This window comes from Lepisma saccharinum, chromosome 25 (assembly GCF_977018435.1).
Source record: "Lepisma saccharinum chromosome 25, izLepSacc3.1, whole genome shotgun sequence".
Taxonomy (NCBI): Eukaryota; Metazoa; Arthropoda; class Insecta; order Zygentoma; family Lepismatidae; genus Lepisma; species Lepisma saccharinum.
The window spans coordinates 27,242,854-27,259,418 of NC_139253.1; positions in this window are offsets into that span (position 1 = coordinate 27,242,854).

Here is a 16,565-nt window from a genome sequence, read left to right on the forward strand (position 1 = left end):
GATCATGTGGAAGGGGGGATTGCGCGTCACGTTTCGAAGAGCAGCCAACGACAACGACACACTGATGCGATACACCAACTTGAACGCCGACGGCACGCCGATAGCCAACACATTACCCGAAGCAGCCAAGTGCGTCATACGGAGCATGGAATTGAGAATGCCGATCGTGGAATACGAGACGAACTACGCCCTCAAGTACAAAGCGGAGATCTTGAAGAATCCGCAGGTGGCGATTCACTTTCACGGTTACCAGTGCGTGCAAAAGATGGCGTCGGGAAGTCACATGGAATTCGACGTGACAACTCAGTTCAACAACATACAGTTCGACATGCCAGATTTCGTCATTGTACTTTTTCAGACCGCACGCGATAACAATCAGGAGAAAGATTCCAGCAAATTCGACGACTGCAAGATCAAGAACGTTTATCTGAAGAATGGACGCAACGAAGTGTTCCCGCGCGAGAATTACAACCTCGACATGACCAAAGATGATTACCTCAAACTTTACGAAGCTTACACGGCTTACAAACGCGTGACCGAGGGAAGCGTGGACATGTACTACACCCCCAGCGAATTCAAAATCCGCAGGCCGATGTTCGTCATCAACGCCACAAAAAGAAAACAGGTGGTGGTCAACGATCGAACCAACATCAAGGTCGTCTGCGAGTTCCACGACGCGCTGCCTGCCGATACTCTGTGCAGCGTCATCCTGATTGCAGAAAAGTCCTTCGCGTACGACGTGAAAAACGAGAGGGTCACAGAGCAGTTTTAAAATATATTGCCTTCATCGAGCAAAAATAGTTTTTCTAAAACTCATTACAATTTTTTTAATCTAAAACACATCCAAAGCACTCCAATAGGATGCAGAGTGTTTTTTAGGATCAAATCAAATTTCTTAAAAAAAAAAAAAAAAAAAAAAAAAAAAAAAAAAAAAAAAAAAAAAAAAGGGGGGGAGGGGGGGAAGCGCTTGTAGTTGAGTAGTTATCATCAAAACCTATCCAACAAACCCACAATCATCATCCTAGCTCAATTAGGAGCTGAGAAAATCAATGTCTTAGAAAACGTCTTAAGATAATTGTCTTAAGAAAATTTTCTTGACAGACCGGAAGTAACATCTTGACTTTCTTAAAGATTAAGATGTTTGTCTTAAGACGTTTTCCAAGACGTTGATTTTCTCGGTTCCTATGGGGCCTAGAACCATGTAACTTTGATCTATGTATATAGCAGTACTTGCCCAACCCTGTGGCCGAGTGGTTAGCACATCGTGTTGCAACGTCAAGAGTCCCGGGTTCGAATCCCGGTCGAGCATGGTTGTTTGTGAATATCTATTCACCCATTTCATCACTCATCCCCTATCTTCGCAAATTAGCCAAAAGGTACAAAACGCGAAGTAAAATAAACTAAATCAATAAATCAATTAATATACCAGTACTTTTCCTACATGTTCACTCACCTTACAACCCACCCCGATCAAAAAAATAAAATTTACCCCCTGCGCGCATGCGCACATGTATAAATTTAAATATAAGCTTGATATTGAAACAAAATATTATTTTTCTCCTCCTCCTCTCTCTCTGGCCAAGATTGCAAATAATTGCAGGAATAATAATACCATGATATTTTAGACTGTAGGTTTAGGTCACCCGAACCGGACAACATTTGAGTTGGTGTTTTTTTTAAGTCCACTTTATGTGCAGTAAGGCTAATCGAGACTAGACCTACAGAGTTTTAAAGTGTTATCCAAACCACTTGTGCCTCCAGCGAGTATCGAACCCTTGAATACAAACCTACCTACCACTGCGCCATGGAGGAGGCCCCAGACGACATATTTGCACTACAACAAGCAAAAATAATTTCATATCTGTGCATATGGGAAGTCCAATACATAGTTGGTAATATGTGATGTGATCAGCACCAAACATTTAATTTTTATATATGTCCGTGTTTGCCCGACCCTGTGGCCGAGTGGTTAGCATATCGCACTGCGACGCCAAGAATCCCCGGTTCAAATCCCGGTCGGGCTTGGTTGTTTGTGAATGTCTATTCATCCATTTTCATCACTCACCCCCAATCTTCGCAAATTAGCCAAAAGATACAAAACGCGAAGTAAAATAAACTAAATCAATAAATCAATCATTAAGTTCATGTGTTGCAATCATGAAATTAAATTTTAATTAATTTTTTTTCTATCCATCTCTCTCTCAAATCTATATAACCTGTTCATATTTGCCATGTCGGCCATTTTGTTTACGTGGTAAAAAAAAAAATCTCAAGCCACTTTTTTGCAAATGCTCGTTCTGTAGCCATAAGTATAATTGGATATAGTTGTCAGATTTTATTTAATTTGAGGTTTAATATCAATAAGCGTGCATAAAAACTAAATATTTTAAATAAATAAGATTCGAATAACTATGTACTTCCACTAGCCTTTGCGATGGCGCAGCGGTAGCGTCGTTGCCTTGTAATCAAGGGTTCGATACCCGCACAAGTAGTTCTTGAAACTGTAGGTCCACCCCGATTAGTCTTACTGTACATAAAGTCGACTTAAAACATCAAAATCAATCAGTACTTCCACTAGCCTCTGCAATGGCACAGCGATAACATCATTGTCTTATAATCAAAAGTTCGATACCCGGTGGAGGTACAAGTGGTTCTTGAAACTGTAGGTCCAGTCTCGATTAGCCTTACTGTGCATAAAGTGTACTTAAAACATCAAATCAATCAGTACTTCCACTAGCCTCTGCAATGGCACAGCGATAACATCATTGTCTTATAATCAAAAGTTCGATACCCGGTGGAGGTACAAGTGGTTCTTGAAACTGTAGGTCCAGTCTCGATTAGCCTTACTGTGCATAAAGTGTACTTAAAACATCAAATCAATCAGTACTTCCACTAGATATCAAAAACACGCAACTCTACTCTATTTTTTTCTTGCTTTCCTCTAACAATTTAACACATTTATTTTTTTTTAAATATGCTCCCCCACACATATTTCCTACCTACCAACAACGGTACACGGAACAAAAAAAAATATTCCAACTACCAAGATGCATGCTTCAAATATATAAAAGCAGAGAGAAACATAAAACATCTTCTATATTCTCTCTCTTTTTGCATGTTTTGCAAGTATATTTTCTTCCACAATACATAAGAGCTACTTGGTTTTCAAGAAGTTATACCTTCCTTCCACAATCTCTTATATCTGTTTTGGCTAGTTTCAAAAATCAACTCACAAAAACAAAACCATACTTATAAATCAAAGCCATCTCATGCAAGCTAAGAAACAAAGTTACTTACTTTTGGAAAATATTGCAGAAATGCTCTTCACTAACGTTCAAAATAAAACAGAACTTTCTACACCAGTGCTTCAAGTTTTATACGGTTTTCTAATGAGGTCAAAAGTGAAATGTTAGCCAACGCAACGTGGACCAATAGAAATCCGACACAATCTGCTCTAGAAGATTCTTCCCCCTACATTTCAGCCGCATCATTTTGCGAGTTCGTAAATTCACGACGGAAGTAACTTCCGTCGTCCCAAGGCCTACGTATTGTTGAATTTTGTGTTATTGCGCCAATGTTGATAGCACGCGAAATCCCTTTCGCATTACAGGTATTTCAATGTAATAAAAAGGCTTTAGAATTTCATTAGAAATAAGAGGACGGTATTTCGAAACCAACACAATACAATTTCCTGCTCATTCTCGCAACCTACTCCATATTCGAGTAAACACACTCTTGTTCAACATGCGTCTGTCACAGATGTGCCTGTCACAGAATACAATGTAGGAAATCGCTACAATACCAATTTTTACATCATGAAGAGTAAATTTACAGAAAAATATCATAACAGGGGCCCAAAACATTGTAGAAGAAGTCCCGTTAGGTCGTAGCAGGGGGCAGGGGATTTCCTTAACAAAAATAAATTTTGATTATCACATATTGTAGAAGATCACACCTGAGAGTTTTAAAAACAAAACATCGTGGCAGATTATGCTGAGAGTACAAGGTCGTGGTAGATTACACTGAGGGACCTTACAGTAAAAAAAACAGCCTTATAGGAAAATATCGTAAGTCATTTCAAATATAGGTCAAAGGGCTATGTTAGCATAAAGCAAAATTTGCAGAAGGTAAAAAATAGCTTAAAAACTGATGCCAGAGCTTTTCTTCTGTCTAATTTTCTCTCATTGTAGGTTAGTTTAGCCCATAAAACAAATTACGCTGAGAGCAGAAGCCTATTAGCAGGTTGTAGTAGATTACACTGAGGGGGGCCTTACAGTAAGAGGGAGGCAGCCTTATAGGAAAATGTCGTAAGTCATTTCAAATGTAGGTCAAAAAACGAGTTTAGCATAAAAAATAGCTTAAAAAGTGATGCCAGAGCTTTTTCTGTCCATTTTTCTCTCATTGTAGGTTAGTTTAGCCCGTAAAACAGATTACGCTGAAAGCAGAAGCCTATTAGTAGGTCGTGGTAGATTACACTGAGGAGGGAGAGGGGGGGGGGGCCTTACAGTAAGAGGGCGACAGCCTTATAGGAAAATATCGTAAGTCATTTCAAATATAGGTCAAAAAACGAGTTTAGCATAAAAAATAGCTTAAAAAGTGATGCCAGAGCTTTTTCTGTCCATTTTTCTCTCATTGTAGGTTAGGTTATACCCAAAAACAAAAACCTTGGTGATTTTTCGAGTGAGGAGTTGGCAACACTGCTCATGCCTTACGAGAGCAATCCATTAAGGCGAGAAAGTAGGTCAAAGGACTGGCCCAGGACGTACCATTTCACCTACTTATGTTTTCTAGCGAAAGAATCCAAATAACTGCAGTGCGAGATTCAGATATTAATGTAGATAATGATATCGGAAATGGAACCTCTGCATGTTGTAAGTTTTTATATAGAGAGTCTCGGTATTGTTGTCTTATGGAACATTCAAAAAATAAATGATTAAGTGTTTTATTAGCTTTTCTGCATTGACTTGGAAGTTGATGACACAATATTTAAACGAGCCAAATGTTGATTTACTAATACATGATCTGTTGGCATTCTTAATACGTATAAAAACAATCACTGCCCGAGGTAAATTCATGTTTTGGTACCAAGGTCTAAGATTTCTGACTTGAGCATGCCACTTATAGGATGTGGTATTTTGTAGCTCTATTTTGCAGCACTCCTCCCACTGTTTTTGTAACTTATATTTTACTCTGGGTAAGAGATCTGTATAAGGTAGTAAAAAAGGTGTTACATATTCCTGGGTTCTCGCCTTTTTAAATTTTCATCTACTATGTCATGACATTTATTTTGATTACTATTCGCACGGATGTAAGTGAAAACCACTTTCTGTTGCGTTACTAAATGCTAGATAAAGACAAAGGAATTACAATTGAGGCGATTGTATCTGCAAAAACATATAACATTGGCAGTTGTAAAAAAATGATATGCACAAGAATTAAAACTGGCATGATTGTATCTTCAGTCAACTGTTGCTAGCATGTAACACAGTGGTTCGATTCCATCTGAAGCTATAGTTTCAGTCCCGATTAGCTTATCTAGGCACAAAATGTACTAAAACCATTGCAAAAACCTTTGACTGATTCTAGCTTCAATAATCTGTTTGCATTACCAGTCAAGTGAGGGAACGCAAATTTAAGACTCTCGTCTGCTATCTTCAAAAAAAAAAAAAAATCTCAATTACAGTTGTTATATATAATAAGAAAACATAAGATTCTCAATCTCTCTCTCTAAAAAAGTCACTTAATTGTATCTTTGAAGATCTTGTTGCATTATCAATTGTTAGAAGGCAGATAAAAGAATTGAAATTGATTCCATTGTATCTTCCTGAATTAACAGTTTTCACAGAAGAGACAGAAGAATAAACACTACATTGATGACATCTAAGTACAAAAGAAAGAATTGCAGGTCAGGTCGAAAACCTAGAGTTACATATTTATTATCGTAAATACAGAGCATTCCCTGACATTCGCTACGAGATTCGGCCGCAAGTGACCCGGCGACAGCGCATGTCTTTCCCGGCGAACGGGGTCCGCGACAGTCGGTAGAGTCGGCTATTAAAATTACAGTTTTCATATTATGCACTAACCTTGACAACAGAAGGTGTTGAAAATGATGTCCCTCTGCTGCAACACATTCATGGCATCTCCGAAGGAAATTGACATTTACACGTGCAAGTTCGTCTACTGTAATTCTCCCGATTTCTCCTCTCTTTTAACTCACGGATGGTGTGCGGTTTGTCTTTGTATACTTTATCTTTTAGATTTCCCCATAAAAAGAAATCGCAGGCTGATAAATCGGTGGACCTAGAGGGTTTTTGAAACACCCGTTTCTTGTGAGAGGCGGCGGATAGATTTCCGAGGAGACTGTTCTAACCTTTGTCCTATCTCATCGAGTTTTTCCTCAGTAAGTACACGTGGGGTTTTCTTTCCACTTTTATTCAGAACTGATCCTGTTACTCTAAACTTTTTTACAAGGTTTAATATAGTGGTCCTATGTGGAACGGGAACAGAAGGAAATTTCGTTGCAAAACGTCGTCGCACTTCTCCACAATTCCTCTTTCCGAAGTAACACTCGACAAGATAAATCCTCTGTTGTAATGTAAACTTTTGTGGTGCCATATTAAGCCACAATCTTCAACACACGGACACGACACAACACAACTTCCGAGGGAGGATTATACTGGCGTCAGTCTGCAACGTCAACAGAAAGGGAAAGAGAGCGAAGGCAGAGAGAGCGAAAAAAACAGACTGTAGCGTGCGACTGTCGCGGACCCCGTTCACCGGGAAAGACAAGCGCTGACGCCGGCCCGCTTGTCGCCGAATCTCGTAGCGAATGTCAGGGAATGATCTTGTATAAATGTCTGTAATATATTCGAATATGGTGTGCTAGGGGTGACACTTGGTGAAGACACCTCTACCACGTAGAACACCATGGATTACATTTTGCAGACTAATGAGGCTCTGGCGTCTTGATCTAGACGTGATGTGTGCTGTTAATTTATGTGAAATCAAGGGACGTGTAGGAAAAGTTGTTAATACATTCTGTGGCATGAAATGCAAGCAACAATATAAATTATCGTTATTGATATAGAACACAATAATACTTTAAAATACTGTTAAGTACGTTTCACTTACGTATTCCTGTGGTATATTAACAAAGAATACTTAACAACAATAACAAGAAGGTTCTTGCAGTAATTGTAATTACATTTTGACCATAATTTGGAGGAATTTTCATTCAATAGTTTTATGGTATCATAGTGTGTGTATCTACTAGTTCATATTTTAGTGGAATATACTTTTTTTTACAGTACTCAGGTTACTATTTACAAAAAAGATTAACTTTTTCCACAGTAACGAGAAGCTGAATTCTACAACCGAGACATCAGGGATGCAAAATATGACTTGAGAAGAATAGAAGTTTTATTATCGAGAGATATTACAGAAACTGTTCATAAAATCGCAAACAATACGTGTATAGGATCGTTACGGAATTTAAGATTATTACAGTTCAGTAATAGAATTTAAATGAATTTCATTCGTAAAGCCACCGTTAATATTGTGACATGGACCTTCCTAAGTACGCGATATAGTAGATATTGCTTTTATTTTTCGTTACTTAACGCCGATTCTCTCGAATCGCGACGATGACGATGACTGTTGATTGAATGAAATTCAAGACGGGACCCTCAGAAAGAACACTAGGTTTGGACTCGATTCGGGACGGGAGTAAGCCCCAAAGTCGACCAGTTAATTCTCTCGGGCCGGCAAAGAGATTGTTTATGCTTCAAAGTGACTCAATATGCATTACTTGGGACAAGCAGGAAGTAATTTCCGGTTGACAAGTACCTCTTATCCTGATCGGAAATTTCCGAAGAGAGTTGGCGGATGTCTCTATGCACGCATACGCCACCTTAAATATTTAAGTTGCGAAGGGATGAATTAACAACGATGCGGCTTGTTGAGAAATTTAGGGTAAACTAAACACCAAATTATATAATTGATATAATTCCACAGAAATTGTCTAAAATTAACGTGATTGTTATAATTGTAATGCTTACATTAAAGAAAGAATACAGACATGTTACCTTCAAAAGTTACGATAAAAAATCATAATCGAGTATTTGGTGAAAGAGTTTTGAAGGTTAAGTGCAATTTACATGAGAATTGAATTATATTAAAAAAATGTCACTTTCAAATACCTGCCAGAATGTTGTTGGTTAAATGTTTAATTAAAACAGGAAAATGACAGACTTGTAATTTCAACATTATCACTGAAAGCCTGCGTTAGATATATTTCAGGTTTGCCGTAAGGTATACGCTTACACAGGACTGAATATCTTGTACCTAATGTCGCAAGCGAACGGCCACATATTCAATATTTCGCGATTAGCCAAAAGTGGTAGCAAAGCTAAGTAAAATAAACCAAACATGTTCAATGGAGGAACTGAAGAAAAGTCGTTCATATTTTTCACGATATTTTTCAATCAAATTGTTATTCGTATATTATTTTCTCCGTAAGCGTTTGAGACTTAAAGTCACCATCTTCTTCAGAGATTGAAGTGAAGAGGTTCTCTAGGATTGACGACCAGTGAAATTCTGGAGAAAATTACAAGCTTTCGAGAGCTAACGTCACTGTCAACTTCAGGGACTGAATTGAAGAAGTTATCCACAAGGTGAATTCTTGACTTCCAAGCGCTAATACCCTCTTTCATCTTCATGGACTGAAGTGAAGATGAAACTAACATTGGCTCTCGACAGGTGGGTCTCTTCTCCAAGCCCAAGCTGGTCCATAACCCTGAAGATTCTCTCCATTACTCGCCGGCAGACAGGGGAGTTTAAAGCCATATTATTTTGATTCTAAATGTTAGTTATCGTTATTAGAAGAAATGGTTGTTTTCAGGAAACTCACCTGTGCTAGTGATCTCGAAACAAGGAAATTGTAAGAAAAAGCTAGAATATGCAGGAACAGTCAAGAGTATTCAAAAACATGCACGACAGATAAGGTGACAGGATTTTTAAAACAACAAAACGGGATATTTTTAAAACTTTCATGAAGGAAATACCGGACAAAACGAGACATTTTTAATACATTCATGAAGGAAATACTGAACGAACGGGACATTCGTAATACTTTCATGAAGGAAATACCGGACAAAACGGGACATTTTTAATACTTTCATGAAGGAAATACCGAACGAACGGGACATTCGTAATACTTTCATGAAGGAAAAACCGGACAAAACGGGACATTTTTAATACTTTCATGAAGGAAATACCGAACGAAAAGGACATTCGTAATACTTTCATGAAGGAAATACCGGACAAAACGACACATTTTTAATACTTTCATGAAGGATATACCGAACGAACGGGACATTCGAAATACTTTCATGAAGGAAATACCGGACAAAACTGGACATTTTTAATTCTTTCATGAAGGAAATACCGAACGAACGGGACATTCGTAATACTTTCATGAAAAAAATGCAGGACAAAACGGGACATTTTTAATAATTTCATGAAGGAAATACCGGACAAAACTGGACATTTTTAATACTTTTATGAAGGAAATTCCGGACAATACGGAAAATTTTTAATACTTTCATGAAGGAAATACCGAACGAACGAGACATTCGTAATATTTTCATGAAGGAAATACCGGACAAAACGGAACATTTTTAATACTTCCATGAAGGAAATACCGGACAAAACGAGAATTTTTAATACTTTCATGAAGGAAATGCCGAACGAACGGGACATTCGTAATACTTTCATGAATGAAATACCGGACAAAACGGGATATTTTTAATACTTTCATGAAGGAAATTCCGGACAAAACGGGACATTTTTAATACTTTCATGAAGGAAATACCGAACGAACGGGACATTCGTAATACTTTCATGAAGGAAATACCGAACGAACAGGACATTCGTAATACTTTCATGAAGGAAATACCGGACAAAACTGGACATTTTTAATTCTTTCATGAAGGAAATACCGAACGAACGGGACATTCGTAATACTTTCATGAAAAAAATGCAGGACAAAACGGGACATTTTTAATAATTTCATGAAGGAAATACCGGACAAAACTGGACATTTTTAATACTTTTATGAAGGAAATTCCGGACAATACGGGAAATTTTTAATACTTTCATGAAGGAAATACCGAACGAACGAGACATTCGTAATACTTTCATGAAGGAAATACCGGACAAAACGAGAAATTTTTAATACTTTCATGAAGGAAATACCGAACGAACGGGACATTCGTAATACTTTCATGAAGGAAATATCGGACAAAACGAGACATTTTTAATACTTTCATGAAGGAAATACCGAACGAACGGGACATTAGTAATACTTTCATGGAGGAAATACAGGACAACACGGGACATTTTTAATACTTTCATGAAGGAAATACCGGACAAAACGGGACATTTTTAATACTTTCATGAAGGAAATTCCGGACAAAACGAGAAATTTTTAATACTTTCATAATACTTTCATGAAGGAAATGCCGAACGAACGGGACATTCGTAATACTTTCATGAATGAAATACCGGACAAAACGGGATATTTTTAATACTTTCATGAAGGAAATTCCAGACAAAACGGGACATTTTTAATACTTTCATGAAGGAAATACCGAACGAACGGGACATTCGTAATACTTTCATGAAGGAAATACCGGACAAAACGAGACATTTTTAATACTTTCATGAAGGAAATTCCGGACAAGACGGGACATTTTTAATACTTTCATGAAGGAAATACCGAACGAAAAGGACATTCGTAATACTTTCATGAAGGAAATACCGGACAAAACGGGATATTTTTAATACTTTCATGAAGGAAATTCCGGACAAAACGGGACATTTTTAATACTTTCATGAAGGAAATACCGAACGAACGGGACATTCGTAATACTTTCATGAAGAAAATACCGAATAAAACGGGATGGAAAAAGTGTACACATTTTGACATAAAAATAATGTTTCGTCATAAATACTTACCTTTAAAAACTAACTAAGTAAATATTGTGTATAAACTTGGATAGTATGGTGATGTGCACTGCTTTCCAACCAAGCAATATCTTTAAGAATTACAAGTCGTTCATTGATATTTTACCGATGAATGGATCTTCTTCAGTACATTCTTGTTATCAATCAACATTTTGCAAAGGTTTACACATGTGTGAATAAAGTTTGCAACTTAGCTTTCAAACAAACTTTGTATTGAAGGAGCGTTATTGTTACTTGTGCTGTAACTCTATGCCGATGAGTTAATGTCACATTTTGGCGTCCCGGCTAATACGAGACGTCTGGTCACCTTACAGACAGATGCAGAGACGTAGATTCCACATGCAGTTTCTGCCGACACAAGAAAAAGTCCTCGCAGTTCACTCTCTGGTTAAAACCCTCAACTTCTTCCCCTGACGGGAAATTTCTGCGAAAACTTGTACATCTGAAACGCTCCGAGGAAAAAAGACCGTGTTTGAATGCAACTGAAAAGCCGCCTGAGTAACTCCAATCTCATTAACGACCCTTCACAATGTTCTTTCAAAAACTACTTCCTCAATTTTCAATTTTCCGTCTCGTCACACCGCCTCAGCGTCCTTACTTCAGTGCCCATCTTTTATGCTAAATGTCGCAAAATGGAAATTAGTAAGTTAAGATTCCTCCGTGTCTGAATAAGAAAAGTCCAAAAATAGAGTTTCGCAGCTTTTAAGACTCTTTTATCATCCTTTTTTCTCTCTCTCCTTTGCCTCTCTTTCTATTCTTTCAATTAATTGTCTTCAGAAGGATGGAAAAGGGGGGAGAAGAATTATTGCGATAAAATGGCTCTTAAACAGAAAATTGAATCTAACTTGGAGTTCATGGGAGGTAAATGGATGCGAACAAGAGAAATTACGAGACAGTGTATACTGGGTGCAGGGTGATTGTAAAATACCGGAACTTTTTTCCAGTTTATCGTTAATATGATGCAATTCCTACCAATGGCGTACCAAGGTGTGGATTTACTGGGCTTTCAGGAACCAAGGCATTTTCTCCCGTCACAGTTTCCAACTTATTTTGTGTGTAGAGAAAAGATTACTAAACTTCTAAAACATTTCTTTGTTGGTTAATCTCAATTAGGTTAGAGGGTCTCCCCGATGGCATAGTGGTAACGTCATCGCCTTGAAACCATGTGTCCCAGATCAGATAACCAATTGAAGCACATAGTGCTCTTGTGTCCCACTTTAAAGCGTAAGTCCAGTACCGATTAGCCTATCTGAGCATAAATTGAACTTAAAACGACCTTCAAACTTCAATGAGATTAGACTAGAAGAGTTATATGAGTTACATTAGGATATACCACCGCAACGGTTAATCTAGTTTATCTCAGTGCATATATAAAGCTGACATTCTTTCAGAAAACCTATCTTAGAAGCATAATTTATTTGTTACTCTAATTTTGTACACTTAGCAGGTGATATTTATGAATGTACACTCCTGTTCACGTAAAGTGATACATTTTATAAAGTTTATCAGGACTGTACAATTACGTTCTCGGAAAAGTTTGTTTTTACTGTATCTACCCCCACCACTATGTACACAGACACGGAGACAGACAGGGAGAGAGAAATACGCCCTCTCGCGCCCGTATACACATCGCAGCCACCTCGTTAAGAGTGTGTCTAACCTGCCCATTTACGATCTCGCTAATGAAGGGTCAGGCTTCAAGTCCAGGCCTGGGAACGCGTGTTTCTTTGGGAGTATGTCTTCTTCAGTATCATCATGATTCATCCTCATATTCGCGATTAGACGAAAGCTGCAGAGAAGCTACGTAAAATATGACAAATGCATAATTACATGTGCACACACACACACACACGCCACACGCACACTTAACCCTACACATACACCTTGATAAACTATGTTGTGCTGTTAACGTCGTTGATTACGCGTGAACTGTTATTAACCTAAAGATTATTTTTGAATTTGCGAAGGTGAAGCTAAAGTGCTGTGTGCAGATTATGTAACTAAATTTGCAATTTACCTGAATATTACCAGGAAACAAAACCCGACAAACCACGTTTTGAGAGCAGCATTTTATCACCATCTTGCACAACTGTTATTTTCTGTTACCTTGGCAACGTCAATGTTGCCAAGCGCATAAACGTTACAGATTTTAACATAGATAGGAAGTAAACGTTACTGAACATCAACTTTAACATGTGTATTAGAAGTTTAAAATACCTAATAACAGGGTGTCTACCAAAAATAACAAATCCAAACTTCTTAACTTTTTCATGACTTTTTCTTGACCTTTCCCTCTTTTTCTTAACATTTTTTAATAACCCCCCTGCTTAGGTATAATTGCAAATTAAGAAAAATATATATATTTTTTATTAAATCAAAAACCCCTACCACAAGGCTGATTAAGATGATAACTGAAGCTGTTCTTTAACAAGAGTTTTTTATACTTGCTTTATTAATGCATGTAAAAAGCAATGCTTTAGATTTCATCCTAGATGGAAAATGGCCATATTATGTTATTTAATATTTCTACAAAACCTCACGCATACAAGAATTATATTCTTAAGAAACAAAGTAAACAAATCTTAACCACAACTTAATACAATTTCCAAATATTCAATTTTATGAAATCTCAGCACAGGTATAAAACAATCAAAACTCATTATACTGTGAAAAAAATGGCAAAAATTCTTGAGCACAAGCATAATTTCTTGACTGGTAGATACCCTGAATAATTATACATTGTATATTTACAATGGAATAAGAAAAATGAGTCAATATTCTGTACATAGTTTGAAGACGCCCCCCCCCCCCCCTCCCGTCCTCCCAATTGTAAATGAGGAACGACAATAACCAGTAATGTATGTATTCATGAAATACCGACTCAAGAGGTTTACAGTTAAGATACTATTATAGTAATCACTGCTTGTACTTTTGAATTTCTAGGTTCTTAATAGCATACGACAAATCCTCTTGCCCAGAGCGATCCATTGTTTGAACATAACTGCGTATCACCATTTACTGAACACACTCACAAAACGCGCCTCAACCTTTTGCGGGATGTCGGAAATGAGTAGTGAGCTTCCCCAGAATTAAAGTTGACCAAGGTAATTTATATATGTTATCATGCGTGAAGACATTCCCCAGGAAATAATTGAGGATTCAAATTATACCATTAGATCAAAGAAGCGCCGACATCTTCTTCTGCTAGAGGGGGTTCTCTTTCATCCCCTTTTCCCTTCAAGGATCTCCCTCGAATCATCTGCGTTTGAAAGGAGCTGATTTCTTTCCCTCGATTCTTTCCAGGAACCTTTTGGTACACTGCCCTGAGGGTTCTCGTAAGGGTGGGTTTAGGATGCTACTTGCAGTACAAACAAACCAGGAAAGAGGCTGGATGGACGTCTGATCCAGGAAATGCAAATAGTGGGGTTGGTAGAGGAGCTTCATTTTGTTCCTCTAAGGGTGCACCTCTTTGTAAAAGCTATAAAAGGGTCTTTTGGGGGGAAAACATAGTAAGTTGGGTTTAGTAGAATTTTCTTAGAATGTAGCTCTTCTTCCTTGAGAGTTGGAATTGAAGCTCAGTGGACAAATCTTCGAAATTTCTTCTACAAAATTTTCAAACTAACCCTACCATAGTTTATAAAAGTTGTCATCAAATATGAGAGAAGTTGAAATATATCACAAGTATTGTTTAATTTTTTTTAAAAAAATAATAGATACAAACTTAAGTTTGTGCATTCGATATCTGGCGTCACTTTCTGTTGCCAGGAAACTTTAAAGATGTATACAGAGTAATCAAATGGTTGCATTTACTGCTTGGTGTGACGATCCAGACTTCGAATTACAGTGGAGATCCAGCATTACTTAGAAAAGTACGTATCAACTTACAGTTATTTAATTAGCATTTGCATTGCGTCCTTTGTTATTTCGCGTTGTTTTCTGCCAAATTTGTTAATAGAGATGATTCCGATGAAGAGTGATTAGATTAAATTGACGAATGAAAAAAAAACCCACCAATGTCCCAGGTTGGAACTAAATCCAGTAACCTTCTGTAGCGAGAACATGAGTTAATCACTAAACATGCCTGGCCACCGAGGTGGTTATCGATTTTCAATAAGAGTTTGTGCAATGATAGTTAATTGTACAGTCACGGACATTTCTGCGTTGTAACAACCCAGAAGTATCCGTGACTGTGTAATAATTTAATACTCAAAATCGATAAGACTTTGGTACCTAATGATAAATGTGATCCCAACATACCATTCTCATTGAGTAATTTATTGCGGAATTTATACAAATTGAGATATTTCTTGCATTACTGGAGCAATCGCTAGGTCACAGCAACAATCACATTCAAGATGATATTGGCTACTCATTGTTGAACCGGATACCTGGGAAATATCAACTTTAGTTTCAAATTTACAAACACACACACACAATTGTTAAAATAAACTGCAGTTATTGATATGATATGTACATGTAGGATATATTAAGCAATTCATTGCATGAACTTAGTAAACTCTTTGTCGCACAACAACTTCATCTCTGACCCTTTTACTCTGGCATTCCCTCTCAATTATTCTCGTAGAAGAGATGGATCTGAATATTATGTCGGTTTTGTAACAATCCTGAAGTATCCGTGACTGTGTAATACTTTAATACTCAAAATCGATAAGACTTTGGTACCTAATGATAAATATGATCGGAACATACCATTATTATTAATGAATTTATTACAGAACATGCATACCAAGTATTGAAGTTTGATTTTGACCATTTCATGCTCAGAGAAGCTAATGGAACTGGATGTTCAGGTGAACGTGGCATCCAAACCACCATGTGTCGAACCCAGAACCCGTTGATTACAAGGCAAAGACGTTGCCACTACGCCAACGTCGCCCTGTATCCCAAGTACTGTTCCGTACATAATCTCTATATAGAATTATAATTACCATTCGAGAAACAACTCCTATGCAAGAGTTTTGAGATACGTTCCAATAAGACAATTTTAAACAAAGAGAGGCGACATTCTTTGAAATAAAATTCATCAAATTATTACCAATGTCAATTTGCTCACTCCTATGTTATTGCCGTACACATTACTACACTTAAGCGCTGAGGGAGAAAACAAATGAGTGGATGATCCTCGATCCTCCATTCTCCATGAATCCCTGCTCCGGGCTCTTCTGGATTTCAATCCCATCATTTCCTCCATAGTCCTAACCTGGAAAACCTTTTATGAAGGTGATTTCCTGAGCTCTGGGAAGAAGAATCCTTTTCACCCCTTCAAAGAGATAAATAGTGCTTCAAGAGGTTCTCTCCGACTATCCCGCCCACCTTTCTCCCTCCCTCACGTTTCTCCTCCTTTGTCCTTTAACCATTTACCGACTTGGCTTCTGGAGAGGCAGAGAAGATGGAACTCCACGCTCTTTCCCTCAATCGCTTTCCTCTTCGATTTATTTTTGCCTCTTTTTCCAAAGCTTCTCCATCTTTGTCTTTTCTGCTCCGGTAAGTGATGTAATTTCAGTCTTAAATTGGTT